The sequence below is a fragment of the Saimiri boliviensis genome, chromosome 6, assembly GCF_048565385.1.
Source record: "Saimiri boliviensis isolate mSaiBol1 chromosome 6, mSaiBol1.pri, whole genome shotgun sequence".
Taxonomy (NCBI): domain Eukaryota; kingdom Metazoa; phylum Chordata; class Mammalia; order Primates; family Cebidae; genus Saimiri; species Saimiri boliviensis.
Window position 1 is genome coordinate 127,742,385 of NC_133454.1, and position 14,194 is coordinate 127,756,578.

Consider the following 14,194-nt stretch of genomic DNA (forward strand, 5'->3'; position numbering starts at 1 on the left):
TCACTTCTTGATGGTGTTATTATTGAAGGGCGAAGACTTTTAATTTGAAGTGCAATTTATCTTTTTTTTTTTTTTTTTTTGTCTCCTGTTTTTGGTGTCATATCTAAGAAAGTTTTGCCTAACCATGGCCACAAAGATTTACTCCTGTGTTTTTTTCTAAGAGTTTTGATTGCCTCATTTTTCATGACTATATTTTCATTGGATGGATAAAATAACCTTGGTGCAGATGAGATCATTGTTGTTTATTGTTGGATATTTAGGAGCCATGTATTTCTGCATGACTTGGATTGTTTGTTCTGTGGTGTTCCCCACAGTGTCATCTTCCTCTATATTTAGACATTTCTCTTTTTCTATTATAAGCTCTTTGAACATTATTATATGCGACTTTGTGCTCAGTATATAAACACCTTAGAATCAGCTCACAAAAGTAGAATAATTGGATCAAAGAATGTGTAGATCTTAGGACCTTTTGTTGTCTGAGGCCAGAAAAATTACCCCAGTTACTATTTTACCAGCAGCTCCAGTCAGTTTTATGTTAATACATTTTAAAACTTTTTATTAGGGGAAAATTTGAACATGCAGAAATTGAACAGTATAATGAAACTATCAGTTACGCCGCTCCAATAACCATACACCCAAGGCCAGTCTTCTCCCAGTTAACTTCCCTATTTCTCACTTCTCTTCTTTATTACTACTATTTTAAAACTGTATTGAATTATAATAGAAATACGGGAAAGTACATAGATTTTCACAAGCTGAAATCTATCTGGGCAAGCAGCCCCCAAATGTCTCCTTGTGTCTACTTCCAGCCATGCCCTCTCTTGGGGCAGCTGGTATTCTAATAGCTAACAGCACTGATTAGTTTTGCCCAATTTTGTTTTTTAATTAAATAGAGTCTTACAGTAGGGACTCTTGTGTCTTTCTCTTGCCATTGCTTGTGAGATTACACAAGTCATTGCATGCAGTTGATTGTTTGTTATTGTTCATACACAACATTTTGTTATATGAGATTGTTCTGTTGTTGATGGACATTTCATAGATGGTAGTTTGGGGCTGTTCCAAATAGTGCTACTCTGAACATTGAGTTTGTGTCTTCTGGTCAACAGCATTTCTGTTGTTCAGTATGCTTAAGGGTAAAATTGCTAGGGCATAGTGAGTGTATGTATAGTGGTAGCATCTACTAAAGTGACCGTACCAAATTAGGCTTCCATCAGCAGTGTGTGGAAGTTTCACTGACGCTGGATCCTCTCCAGTATTTTATACTTTTCATCTTTTTCATTTTAGCCCTGCTGGTAGCTGTGTAGTGATGTCTTACGGCAGTTTTTATTTATAATAGTGAGGTCAAGCCCCTTTTCATACATTTATTTGTCATTTGAGTACCCTTTTTTATGAAAGGTATATTTAAGCCTTTTATTTTTTTCTATTTTTTCTGTTTGTATTACTTTTCTATTTTTTTTTCTGCGTAATAAATTATCCCCAAACTTAGTGGATTAAAACAGCAATAAACATTATCTTGCAGTTTCTGGGGGGTCAGAAACTTGGGAGTGGCATGGTTTGGTTGCTTCTGGCTTGGGTGTGATTAGCCCTTTGAAAGCTTCATGGATCCGCTGGAGGATCTGTTCTGAGGTGGCTCATTTGCGTGCCTGGCAAGTAGGTTCTGGCCTCGAGTCTTTCTCACATCAGCTTTTGCCAGGGATGTCTGAATTTACTGTTCTCAGGAAATGGTGATTGACTTCCCACTGAGAAAGTGATTCAAGAGAAAGAGCCCCAAGTGGAAGCTATTTTTTTTTTTTTTTTTTACAAATCGAAGTTAAAAGAATCAGGAAGCTATCATTTTTATGACCTAGCCTTGTTCTGTTTGTTAGAAGAGAGGCACATTGTGGACTTTTAAAAGTAACAGGGTCTCACTCCGTCACCCAGGCTGGAGTGCAGTGGTGCAGTCACAGCTCACTGCAGCCTTGACCTTCCCGACTCAAGGGATCCTCCCACCTCAGTCTCCTGAGTAGCTGGGCCCACAGGTGCACACCACCACACTGGCTAAGTTTTGTATTTTTTGTAGTTGGGGTTTTGCCATGTTTACCAGGCTGGTCTCCTGGGTTCGAGCATTCCTCCCACCTTGGCCTCCCAAAGTGCTGGGGATTATAGGCATGAGCCACTATGCCCAGCCAAGATTTATTTTAAAATAACACTTGGTAGGATTTTTTTTTATGTTGGATAGACACCTCTTGTCAGATGTATATATTATGAATATCTTCCCCTATTCTGTGGGTCATCATCGTGTCTTTTGAGGTAAAGAAGTTGTATTAATTTTTCCTTGAATAGTCAGTTCTGTCCATTATATTTTGAAGATATTCAGATAATTATCGTATCTTCCATAGATACATGAATATATGTCCTCAGAGAATAAGGACTCTTGTTTTAACTATAGGAACCACAAAGCCTCACATCTTAAAAATAAAATGAACACAACAGTTGCTTGATATTATCTAATACTTGAAACCTCTAGTTATTTTATATAATAATTTTTCTAATTTTGGCTGTGAAATCAGGTTTCAAATTAGAGCTACCTTTTTTTTTGTTTGTTTGTTTTTTAACCTGTGGATTCCTCATTTTTGGCTCTTCTCTCACCAAGCTTTCCCTTTGTGGGACAACTGGGCTGTTTGTGCTGTTCCCCACAGTGCTGTATAACCTGTTTTCTGTGCACTGGTAAGTGGATCTTGAGGAAGCTTCTCTTGGGGAATAAACTTTGGTGGACTCTCACTTTAAAACTTTATTTTTATTTTTATTTTTGAGATGAAGTCTCACTCTTGTGGAAGCTGAAGTGCAGTGGCATAATCTTGGCTTACTGCAGCCTCCTTAGTAGCTGGGATGACAGGCACGTGCCACCATGCCCAGCTAATTTTTGTACTTGTAGTAATGACAGGGTCTCACCATGTTGACCAAATTAGTCTTGAACTCCAGACCTGGTAATCTGCCCACCTCAGCTTCCCAAAGTGCTGGCATTATAGGTGTTTGCCACTGTGCCTGGCCTAAAACTTTTGTCTGAAAACGGTGTTGCTTCTTTGGTTGTGATCTGTCTCTGGAGGTTGAATGTGGAACTAAGCTGAAATTTTTAAGGATTTCCAACCTAAATCACATTGAAATTCATTCAGACTAGAGCTATTCTATACTTAAGGGGGAATAAGGTTCATTTGGTAGGCACTTCCACCCTCTCCCTCTTCTGCCTGTATGGGAGGCCAGTGGCAGTCTGGTCATCTTGCATGTATCATGCCCTAGCTGGCAGTTCCGATGCTGTGGGCATCGTCAGCATGGATTTTGCTGTTGTTAACTAGACTTTTCATATTTGTTGCCTACTTGTTTTCTCCTTGTGCTGTCTTCTAGCTTTTCTTCTTTTGTTGCCAGTTTTGGAGTTGTGATGAACAATATATTAAGGGTTGATGCCTCAAAATTCTTAAGTTCTTTTTAGGTAACATTAGATTTGTTGTGTGCGCCAGTCTTTTTCTTTCATTTTTAATTTTTTTCTCTGTTCGTTTTCATTTTTTTTTCTTGTTGCGTGAAAAATGATCTTGTTGCATCTGTCTTTCTTTTCTAACAGGAATTTTTATGTTGAAAAATTAGTGAAATAAACTATGATGTGATTAACCCTGCACATTGAAGTAGACAGATCATTATTATTATTATTATTATTATTATTATTATTTTGAGATAGAGTCTCTGTCATTTAGGCCAGATTGCAGTGGCATGATCTCGGCCAATGCAACCTTCGCCTTTCAGGTTCAAACAACTCTCATGCCTTAACCCCAGGCTTCCCCAGTAGCTGGGATTACAGGTGTGTACCACCACACCTGGCTGATTTTTGAAATTTTAGTAGAAATGGGAGTTTCACCATGTTGGCCAGGCTGGTCTTGAGCTCCTAGTCTCTGGTGATCTGACTCCCAAAGGGCTGGGATTTTTTTTTTTTTTTTTTTTTTGAGACAGAGTTTCGCTCTTGTTACCCAGGCTGGAGTGAAATGGCACAATCTGGGCTCACCGCAACCTCCGCCTCCTGGGTTCGGGCAATTCTCCTGCCTCAGCCTCCTGAGTAGCTGGGATTACAGGCACGCGCCACCATGCCCAGCTAATTTTTTTGTATTTTCAGTAGAGACGGGGTTTCACCATGTTGACCAGGATGGTCTCGATCTCTTGACCTTGTGATCCACCCTCCTTGGCCTCCCAAAGTGCTGGGATTACAGGCTTGAGCCACCGTGCCCGGCCAGTGCTGGGATATTTTATACTCTTAGTACCTCTAAGATGAAACTCGTCACATTTCAAGTGCTCAAAAGCCTTACGTGGCTACCATAGTAGAGAGCATATATCAGAATTATTATCATTATTGTTCATGCTCACATGGGAGTTTTGGGGCACTGACCAAGAACCCAGGTAGACAGTGGCTTGAAGTGGCCAGAGGAGCCTGGGGAGATGAATTAGGGAGCTGTGTCCAAAGGGTATCTTACAAGATCTTTACTCATGAATGCAGACTCCAGTTTACCTTATTCCAGGCTGTGGCAAAAGATACAGAGAAGGGAAAGTACAAGGTAGAACTGACAATGTGTCAGTGAATTGGATTGGAAGCGAAACGAGGAGCCAGGGGTGTTTTCCAGGCTGCCTTTCACAACTCGGGTGTGCCTTTTGCTGAGATGGGAAGGTCATGGTGAAGAAGAGGCTTGGTTGGGTGGGCAGCAGGTGATGGAGAGCAGCATCTCCATTTTGTAGATTAAATATGATGTGCCTGTGAGATATCCGAAGAGAAAATGTCTGTTAGTCATTGGGTTACCTGTGTTTGAAATGCCTTGATGGTTGTTTTGGTTTTATAAATTTGCACCTTAGTTGTGCTTTTTGGAGAGGAATATTTTAAACACCCATAGAAATGGCTTTGTTCATTCAACAGAACTTGTCTTGACTCTTCCAGGGCTTTGTTTTAGTTGTTGGGGAAAGATTACAAAGAAAACAAATGTGAATTTGCTTCGGAGAAATGTGGTGCCCTCAGGAGAGTGTGCTAGGTCCACAGCCTGACCTCCGCAGGAGCCTCTGCATTATCAGTGGGACAGAAGGAAGGACGAAAGGAGAGGAGCAGCCTTCCAACTAGGGAGACTGAGAAGTGGCCAGTGAGAAAACAGGGCGCATGTGACATCAGCGAAACCAGGCCAGGAGAGTGTTCTAATGAGGAGGGTCTTCCTGGGTACTGCCTTGCATGCTGCTGAGAGTGAGGTGAAAGTGAGGACAGAAGAGTTTCACTTGGATTTAGCCCGATCTGGAGGTCATCAGTGACTTGTTGTGGATGACTTGAAAGAGCAGTTTGAGCTGAGTGGTAGAGAAATCGAAGATTGGAATGAGATAAAGAGGAACGCTGTCAGACAAAGGACTCTTTCTTTTTTTTAAATAACTCCTACAAATCATTGAGAACACACGCCCAGTAGAAAAGTCGGCAAAGAACATAAACAGACAGCTGGGAGAAAAGTGAAGTATAAATGGCTCCTAAATATATGAACAGTGCCCAACCTCACTCATAAGAGAAAAGCAAATGCATTGTTAACCAGGTGTGTGGAAACAGACCTTCAGACATCACTGGGGCAACATAGGTAGGGCTGACTTCCGAGGAGAGCCATTTGGCTATGTACCTAATGAGAGGCACACATTCTTTGATCCAGCAGATCCACTTCCAGAAATGCTGGCATGTTTTTGTAATAGCAAAAATTGAAAACTAAGTGGTCATCAGTGGTGGCCTGGTTAAATCAGCAGTAAAACAAAGGAACCTCTATACCAGGTAAAGCATATTTCTGAAGAAAGTAGAAATTGTTTTTTTTCTTATTATGCTGTAAGTCAGGTTCGTTGAGACTTAGTTTTTTTCCATTAAGTTTTTTTTTTTTTTTTTGAGATGGAGTTTCGCTCGTTACCCAGGCTGGAGTGCAATGGCGTAATCTCGGCTCACCACAACCTCCGCCTCCTGGGTTCAGGCAATTCTCCTGCCTCCGCCTCCCGAGAAGCTGGGACTACAGGCGTGCGCCACCATGCCCAGCTAATTTTTGTATTTTTAGTAGAGACGGAGTTTCACCATGTTGACCAGGATGGTCTCGATCTCTCGACCTCGTGATCCACCTGTCTCAGCCTCCCAAAGTGCTGGGATTACAGGCTTGAGCCACCGGCCTTCCATTAAGATTTTTAAAGATGAGAAACATGCAGGTGGGTCTGGTATAGGCCACACAACATATATAGAAAACTGCCTTTGAAAAGAGCTGTGTAGACTAGAGCTTGTCCTTCTGCCCTGACCCTCTACTTTTTTACACGTTTCAGTCAAGTCAGTAGGCTAAATTCCCTTCTCCAGATACCTGCTAGGAGTCTTTTGAGTGGACTCTCCTATTTCATGTATGTACTGGGTTTTAGACCACAGGAAAAGATATCTTACAAGACCTTTGTGGATGAATGCATACTCCAGTTTACCTTATTGCAGCTAAAAGTAACTGCACCTCCTATCAAGAGAGCATCCCGTTTTACTTGGTTTGGCTCATCGACAAAGTAAAGCTCTTGATGCAATTCGAGAGCCCAAAAGCAGGAGTGGAGATTTTACTATAACGTCCAGTGTAGGAGGATTCTCATGGTCAAGTTTTTGTTGGGGGAAAGGAACAGTCCAAACCTTTGTGAGCTCTGTGTTCTCATCCCAGCTACATGCACCTGACTGTACAGACTTTTTCGCAGTTTGGCTTTCTTTGGAGCTAGCGACATGTTTTTACATGTGGACTAAAGCAAAAATGAAAAACTAGGCACATGCCAGTAGACAAATCAGCCTCCTAGCAGAGCATATAGACATTGTACAACTTTACGTTCTCTGTCATCGGGGTCTTATTTAAATTTAGTTAGTTTCTTAAGATTTTGTTTAAACTTGTTATTTATAATTTTTTTCTTTATTTGAGTATCTTGGTTTCACTTATTTGTTCTTTTCGATTTCTTCTTAGATCTATGGGAATGAAGAATTTTAGGATTTGAAGTGTCTTCAGTAATCATTTAGTCTAAACCTCTCATTTACAGATAAGAAAACAAGCTCAGAGAGATGTGCTGACTTGTTCAAATAGTGGCAGAACTTCCTCGGCCATCTGGAGGGGTCATATGAAGCTTTATATCATCAGCTTGAGGTACCTCCCATAATTTTAAGGGGTATGTGTCTTTAATTACTACTGCTTGAATGAAGAATATTCATTTATATGCTGCACTATTTCATTTAGAATCATGGACACAATTGAGTTGAACTTTTTTACATTTTTTGGTTAAGAAAGTTGAGACCTGGAAGATGGAAATTTGTTCATCAAAGATTACAGGCCATAAACATTTATTCTATGCTTAGATTTTTAAAAATTGAATTATTATTTTACTTATTTAGAGAGATAGGGTCTAGCTATGTGTGTGCCTAGTTTTAATTTGAGTCAGAGCAGTGGTGTCTAGTAAGTAGAACTTTGTATGAGGTTGGTACAAAAGTAATTATGGGTTTTGCAATTAAAAATAATGACAAAAACCGTGATTAATTTTGCAGCAACCTAATGTAAATAGTTAAAATTAATTTAAAATTCAGTTGCCAGGGAAGTGGGGTGGAACAAAAAAAAAAAAACTAGGTCTTTCGCCTTAATAGCCACGCTTCAGGTGCTCAGTAACTGTGTGTGGCTATAGAGTCGGACAGCTCAGGAGTAGAGTGTTTACTTTTCTTGTTAATCTTTTTTTAGAAATGTTAGTGGTGGAGACCAAGGCACACGAGTATGACTAGAATTGCCAGGTACACATTTGAAGGTTTAGATTGAAAACTGGGAGTAAAGATGTAACTCTTGGAGCTTGAGACAGAGCTGCAGCTGGTTCTAGCCTGAGCCTTTTCTTTGTGTTTTATCTTTTTTTTTGGGGGGGACACTGATAAGAACCTGTATGAGATTGTTTCTTTCCCCTACCCCCGCCATGATGTAGGTATCTTGTTTTGTCAGTTTATTAGGTTGCTGCAAAAGTAATTGTGGTTTTTGCCATTACTTGTAATTGTAAAAACCACAATGACTTTTGCACCAACTTAATAAAAATCCCAACCTTTAGCTTGAGTTCTCCCAGACTCAAGCAATTTTCTTACCTCACCTCCTGAATAGCTGGGACTGTAGGTGTGCACCACCATGCCCGACTGATTTTTATATTGTTAGTAGAGATGGGGTCTTGCTATTTTGCACAGGCTGTTCTCTGACTCCTGGCTTCAAGTTATCCTCCTGCTTGAGCCTCCCAAGGTGTTGGGGGTTATGGACATGAACTACTGCACCCAGCCTTTTATACTTAAAAAAAAGTTTTTTTCATTTCTTTCTTTCTTTTGAGGCACAGTCTTGCTCTGTCGCCCAGGCTAGAGTGCAGTGGCGTGATCTGGGCTTACCACAGCCGACACCTCCCGGCTTCAAGTGATTCTCCTGCTTTAGCCTCCTGAGTAGCTGGGATTATAGGCACATGCCACCATGCTCAGCTAATTTTTATGTTTTTAGTAGAGACAGGGTTTCATCATGTTGGCCAAGCTGGTCTTGAACTCCTAACCTGGTAATCCGCCAGCCTCAGCCTCCCGAAGTGCTGGGGTTACAGATGTGAGCTGTCGTGTCTGGCCAAAAACATTTTCCCTTTCTAACTGTAGGTTGATAAATTATAGCTGTTACATATTTACAGGGTACTAAGTGATGTTATGATTCAGGTATACTATATAGAATAATTAAATCAAGTTCATTAACATTCGTTACCACAAAGACTTTTTTGTGTGTGTGGGGGGGAGGTTTGAAATTCTCTTTTTATTTATTCATTTATTTATTTTACTTTTTTGAAGCACTGTGGTTTGTAAAATTTGAAATTCTCTTTGTCGTGTTGAAATGCACAGTGGCATGAGTATTTACACATTCAGCATGCTGTGCACTGTATCTCAGAAACCCCTTTTTTCTCCTAATTGAGGCTTTGTCTCCCCTGACCTGCATTCCTCTCACCTCCCAGCAATCTTTGTACACTTACCTCAGATAGTACCCACTTGATGGCCAAGATAACGTATAAGAAGTTTTGGTCTTTTTTACCTTTGTACTACAGATTATGGAAGTCTCAGCTTTTACATCAAATTAAGCTTGATTGTGTACCTTGGCTGAGCCCACTAAATATAGCTTGGTGACTGGGATCATGTAGTCATTTGTACCTTTGCTCTGTGTCCTTGCCTACTGTTATTATAACAGGCAGAGGTAGTTTTTTGGGCTTTACTGTAGAAGTCGATGTACTAATTTATGACTTGCCTGTATTGTAAAAACAGATTGTGTTGGCTTCATGTGTACCTGCAGTGCTTTGAGTGTCCATTAGGGTGCATAGCCAGACAATGATGTAATCCAATCAGGTGCCAAAGTCTTTACTGGTAGTAGTTTAAATACATGATTATGCTTTTAGAAGGTGATAGTATGGATTTACCCTGCGTGTTTTGTACTTTACCCAGTAGTCCTTTTGCATTTTTTCAGTTTGGTGATTTTTTGATTAATGGCTTAGAAACCTTGATACTCCTACCTTGATCTGTATTAAAATGATTGGTGTTTCTGAAATTGGCTGGTCAGGTTGCCTGTATATAGTTATTCTGTTGGAAAATGCCTCTGAAGACATGGGAATTAGGTTATTTATCAAGTCATGGAAGTTGGTTGTTTCCTAATTATGGGTATTTGTGCAGTTATTTTTGATGATTTTTGTATTCAAAATTTTGTGGATAATTTTTTACTTTACAGTGTGCTAGGCATTGAAGGTAAAAATGGTGAACAAGTCCTCACAGAGATGAATTATCTTTCCATCTCATTACCTTCCATCTCTCAAACCTGGGTATTTTAGAAAACATGTGAGGGTGCCTGCAGCAACAGGATTGTTGAGATCTACATTAGGAGGGCACAGTGAGGTGGCCAGTCCTGGGACTTCTGATACCAGTGAAAAAGTAGAATTCCTTCCTTTTGTGTGTCAAAGCTTTGTGATACCACCTGTCTGTCTAATGGAGAGTGCATCTTTAGTTGTGTCTGATACGTGCTGTAAGGAGAAAATGCTTTCTTGACCATTATATAATAGCTGTGGTTTCCTCTTATGAGTTTACGTCAGCAGGAATTTTGTGGTATTTATATTAGAAATTTATATGGGGCTGGGTGAGGTGGCTCATGCCTGTAATCCTAGCATTTTGAGAGGCTTGCTTGAGCCGAAGAGTTTGAGCTCAGCCTGGGCAACATACCAACACCCCAGGTCTAAAAAAATCGTAACAAGAGGCTAGGGAGCAGATTACTGCTGCTTTTTTTCTTCCCCTCTGAAGTGAGTTTTTTGGCTTTTTGTTTTTAAATAAATTGAATGTTCATATAAGAGTGATTTGGGGTAAATCCTCTATTTTCCTCAACGATAAAACAGGTAATAATAGGATAGAAAAGCACTTGTACAGTGCCAACACAAAAGGTTTGTAAGGGTAGATTTTCATTCCCGCTATTCTCAAGTTTTGTGATTAAGCAAGTTCATTTAGATGCTGTTTAGTTGAGAATTTGTGGTTTTGCTGTTTTAGTCCAAAGCAGTCATCATTCTTAAGTGATATTTTTATCATTATGTTGCACTTGCATTCTCTTCACTGGCCTTAATCAGAGCCAGCAGTACTGAAAAGAGAAATCTTGCTATCCAAATGTCACATTGTGCTATACATATTTAAAAAAAAAAAAAATCTGTGACAGGGTTAGGTTATATGACTGTTGATAAAAATTCAGTCCATTGAAAGAAGGATTGGTTAAAAATAAAACATACACTATTTCTTTTCCTGTCTTGATTTCTTTTTTGGAGAGGGGGCTTTGGATTCACTTCCTCCAAGAGAATAGTCTAGTGCTATCAAATGCTGAACTACATCTGATGTTATTGATGATTAAAACCACAGTTTTCTTCCTCTGGCTTCCATGATGCTGTGCAACTGGACCCAGTGTTTCAGAATAGTCTTACTCTAACCATGCCCCTTTCGCACTCTGTCCTTTAATTTGATGTAAATAGAAATTAAATACTTGGGGAGAATAACCCCTTTTCAGCTTTAGTGTTCTTTCAGGAGAACTTTCCATCGTCCTCATGGATTCCACCCTCATCTGTTTAACTTTCAAAGCATCTCTTTCTGGCTTAGCTTTTTTTAGTAGTTTTGTGCCATAGTATGTCTGGATACTGTCAGTTAAATTCTTTCCTTGTGAGGATAGGAAACCTTGGATCTTGATTTTTTCAACCGTGCTTGTCAGTAACTTCTCCTTTACCATCAATACCTTCTCAGTCCCTCTGGGCTTAAAGCAGATTTTATTTTATTTTATTTTTATTTTTTATTTTTTGAGATGAGTTTCGCTCTTGTTACCCAGGCTGGAGTGCAATGGCGCGATCTCGGCTCACCACAACCTCCGCCTCCTGGGTTCAGGCAATTCTCCTGCCTCAGCCTCCTGAGTAGCTCGGATTACAGGCATGTGCCACCATGCCCAGCTACTTTTTTGTATTTTTAGTAGAGACGGGGTTTCACCATATTGACCAGGATGATCTTGATCTCTTGACCTCGTGATCCACCCGCCTTGGCCTCCCAAAGTGCTGGGATTACAGGCTTGAGCCACCGCGCCTGGCCTAGATTTTAATTTTTTATTTCACTTTTTTTTTTTTAACCAAGTTCTGCTTAATTTTTTGTGTAGCCACTGTTACCATGTTTAAAGCTTTAATTATTTTCATATTAGATTCATAAATTGTTAAAGCAAGAAGAAAATTTAGAGTCAATTTACTCCAACTTTCTTATTTTTATTTTTAAGACAGGACTTCACTCTCACTGCCTAGGTTGGAGTGTTATGGCGAAATCTTGGCTCATTGAAACCTCTGCCCCCTGAATAGCTGGGACTAGAGACATGGGCTGCTGCATGTGGCTAATTTTTTTGGGGGGGCGGGGTGACAATTTTGCTCTTACTGCCCAGGCTGGAGTGCAATGGTGCAATCTTGGCTCACTGAAACCTCTGCTTCCCAGGTTCAAGCGATTCTCCTGCCTTTGCCTCCCGAGTAGCTGGAATTACAGGAACCCGCTACCACACGTGGCTAATTTTTTTTTTTTTTGTAGAGACAGAGTTTCACCTTGTTGGTCAGGCTGGTCTTGAACTGTTGACCTTGGGTGATCCACCCGCTTCGGCCTCCCAAAGTGCTGGATTACAGGTGTGAGCCACTGTACCCAGCCTTTTAATTTTGTTTTTTTTTTTTTTTTTAAGTTTTGTAGAGGTGGGGTTTCACCATGTTGCTCAAGCTGGCTTTGAACTCCTGAGCTCAAGTGATTGGCCCACTTCGGCCTCCCAAAGTGCTGGATTACAGGTGTGAGCCACTGTGCCCAGCCTTTTAATTTTTTTTTTTATAAGTTTTGTAGAGATGGAGTTTTACCATGTTGCTCAAGCTGGCCCTGCACTCCTGAGCTCAAGTAATTGGCCCACCTTGGCTTCCCGAAGTGCTGGGATTACAGGCATGAGCCACTGTTACAGGTGATTTATTTTATAGATGAAGAAAGGGATACTCAGGTTAAGTGATTTGCCTTAGCCTCTCATTACCTCTGTGACCTGATACTACAGCTTTCTGGTCTCTCAATATTTAATACCTCTTCCCAGTCCAGTCCAACATTCCTCCTCTTTTTTTTTTTTTTGTTCAGACAGGGTTTTGTTTGGTAGCCCAAGCTGGAGTGCAATGGCATGACACAGTTCGCTGTAGCCTCTTCCTCCTGGGTTCAAGTGATTCTCCTGCCTCAGCCTCCTGAGCAGCTAACACACCCAGGTAATTTTTGTATTTTTAGTAGAGAGGGGTTATACCATGTTGGTCAGGCTGGTCTTGAATTGCTGACCTCATGATCCATCCCTCCTCAGCCTTCCAAAGTGCTGAGATTACAGGTGTGAGCCACTGGGCCCAGCCCATGGATACTATTTATAGTTAAGTGGTAAATTATAAGTACTTTCCTTTCCTAAACAACTTTTGGTTTCCTCTGGAAATGTGTTACTGTGTGTGTGTGTGTGTGTGTGTGTGCGCGCGCGCGCGCATGTGCGTGCGTGTGCGCAGACGCGCACACACACATGGTTTTTTTCTTTGAGTTGGAGTCTCACTCTGTCACCCAGGCTGGAGTGCAGTATCGCGAACTTGGCTGACAGCAACCTCTGCCTCCTAGGTTCAAGCCATTCCCCTGCCTCAGCCTCCCGAGTAGCTGGGATTACAGGCATGTGCCACCACATCTGGCTAATTTTTGTATTTTTAGTAGAGAAGAGGTTTCTGCATGTCGGCCAGGCTCGTCTCGAACTCCTGACCTTAGGTGATCTGCCCGACTCGGCCTCCCAAAGTGCTGAAATTACAGGTGTTAGCCATTGCACCCAGCCATGTGTGTATGTTTATAAATGTGCTTATAACTAATTTAGCCTCAGACTTTTAGCCAGTGACATGTTCACATCTTCCCTCAGCTTTATTCTTTTGAAGGAATCTTTCTATTTTGGACTGCTGGTTCTCCTATTCTGTGACCCTGGGGGTTCTTTTTGCCTCTTTCCTCCCCATTGGTTCTTCTGTTTCTGTGTTATCTTTTGTTGCTCTCCTTGGTTTTTGTGGAGCATGTACCAGTAGTTTTCTGTGAGAAAAGTGTGTCAGAGGTAGATCTTTTGAGACTGTGTGTCTTTCTCTGTGCTTGTGATTGATATAATTTGACTGGGTATATGCTTCTGGGTTGGAAATAATTTTCCTTCTATATTAGCCTGCTCAGGGTTGCCATAACAAAATACCATAGGCTGGGTGGCTTAAATAACAGAAATTTATTTTCTCACATTCTGTAAGCTAGAAGTTCAAGATAAGCTTCTTGCCAATTTGGTTTCTAGTGAGGGGCCTCTTCCTGGTTTATAGACACCATCTCTCCTCACATGTGGTGCCAGTCATACCAGATGACACAGCGTGGGGCACCATAATCCCAAATGCCGAAGTGCCTAACGATCAGAAGCCTTGAATATCATCTTCTCTGAAAACCTGAAAATCACAAAAGATTGAAATTCTGAGTGTTGAAATCCTGAAAGCCGATTGCTGGGGAAGGGTATAGTATGTTTTTGGTTGTGTGTGGGATGGTTGGATCATGTTAGATGGAACTCTTACCTTCTTATTGTCTTTATTTGAAATT

At 40.8% G+C, this 14,194-nt stretch overlaps 1 protein-coding gene across 17 annotated transcripts in view; it reads left to right on the forward strand.

Annotated features, from left to right (window-relative positions):
• The window catches only part of PPP6R3 (protein phosphatase 6 regulatory subunit 3), a 154,272-nt gene that overhangs the window by 32,197 nt on the left and 107,881 nt on the right, over nucleotides 1-14,194 (forward strand). For 14 of the 17 annotated variants that reach the window (XM_074401784.1, XM_074401791.1, XM_074401789.1 and 11 more), the window contains exon 2: nucleotides 7,063-7,188. The exons of 1 other annotated variant lie outside the window; for it this stretch is intronic. The gene's annotated coding sequence lies outside the window, so the exon portion shown is untranslated. Of the gene's footprint in view, nucleotides 1-7,062; nucleotides 7,189-11,545; nucleotides 12,826-14,194 lie in introns of those variants that run through there. 2 more of the 17 variants (XM_074401785.1, XM_074401787.1) reach the window with 2 other exon arrangements.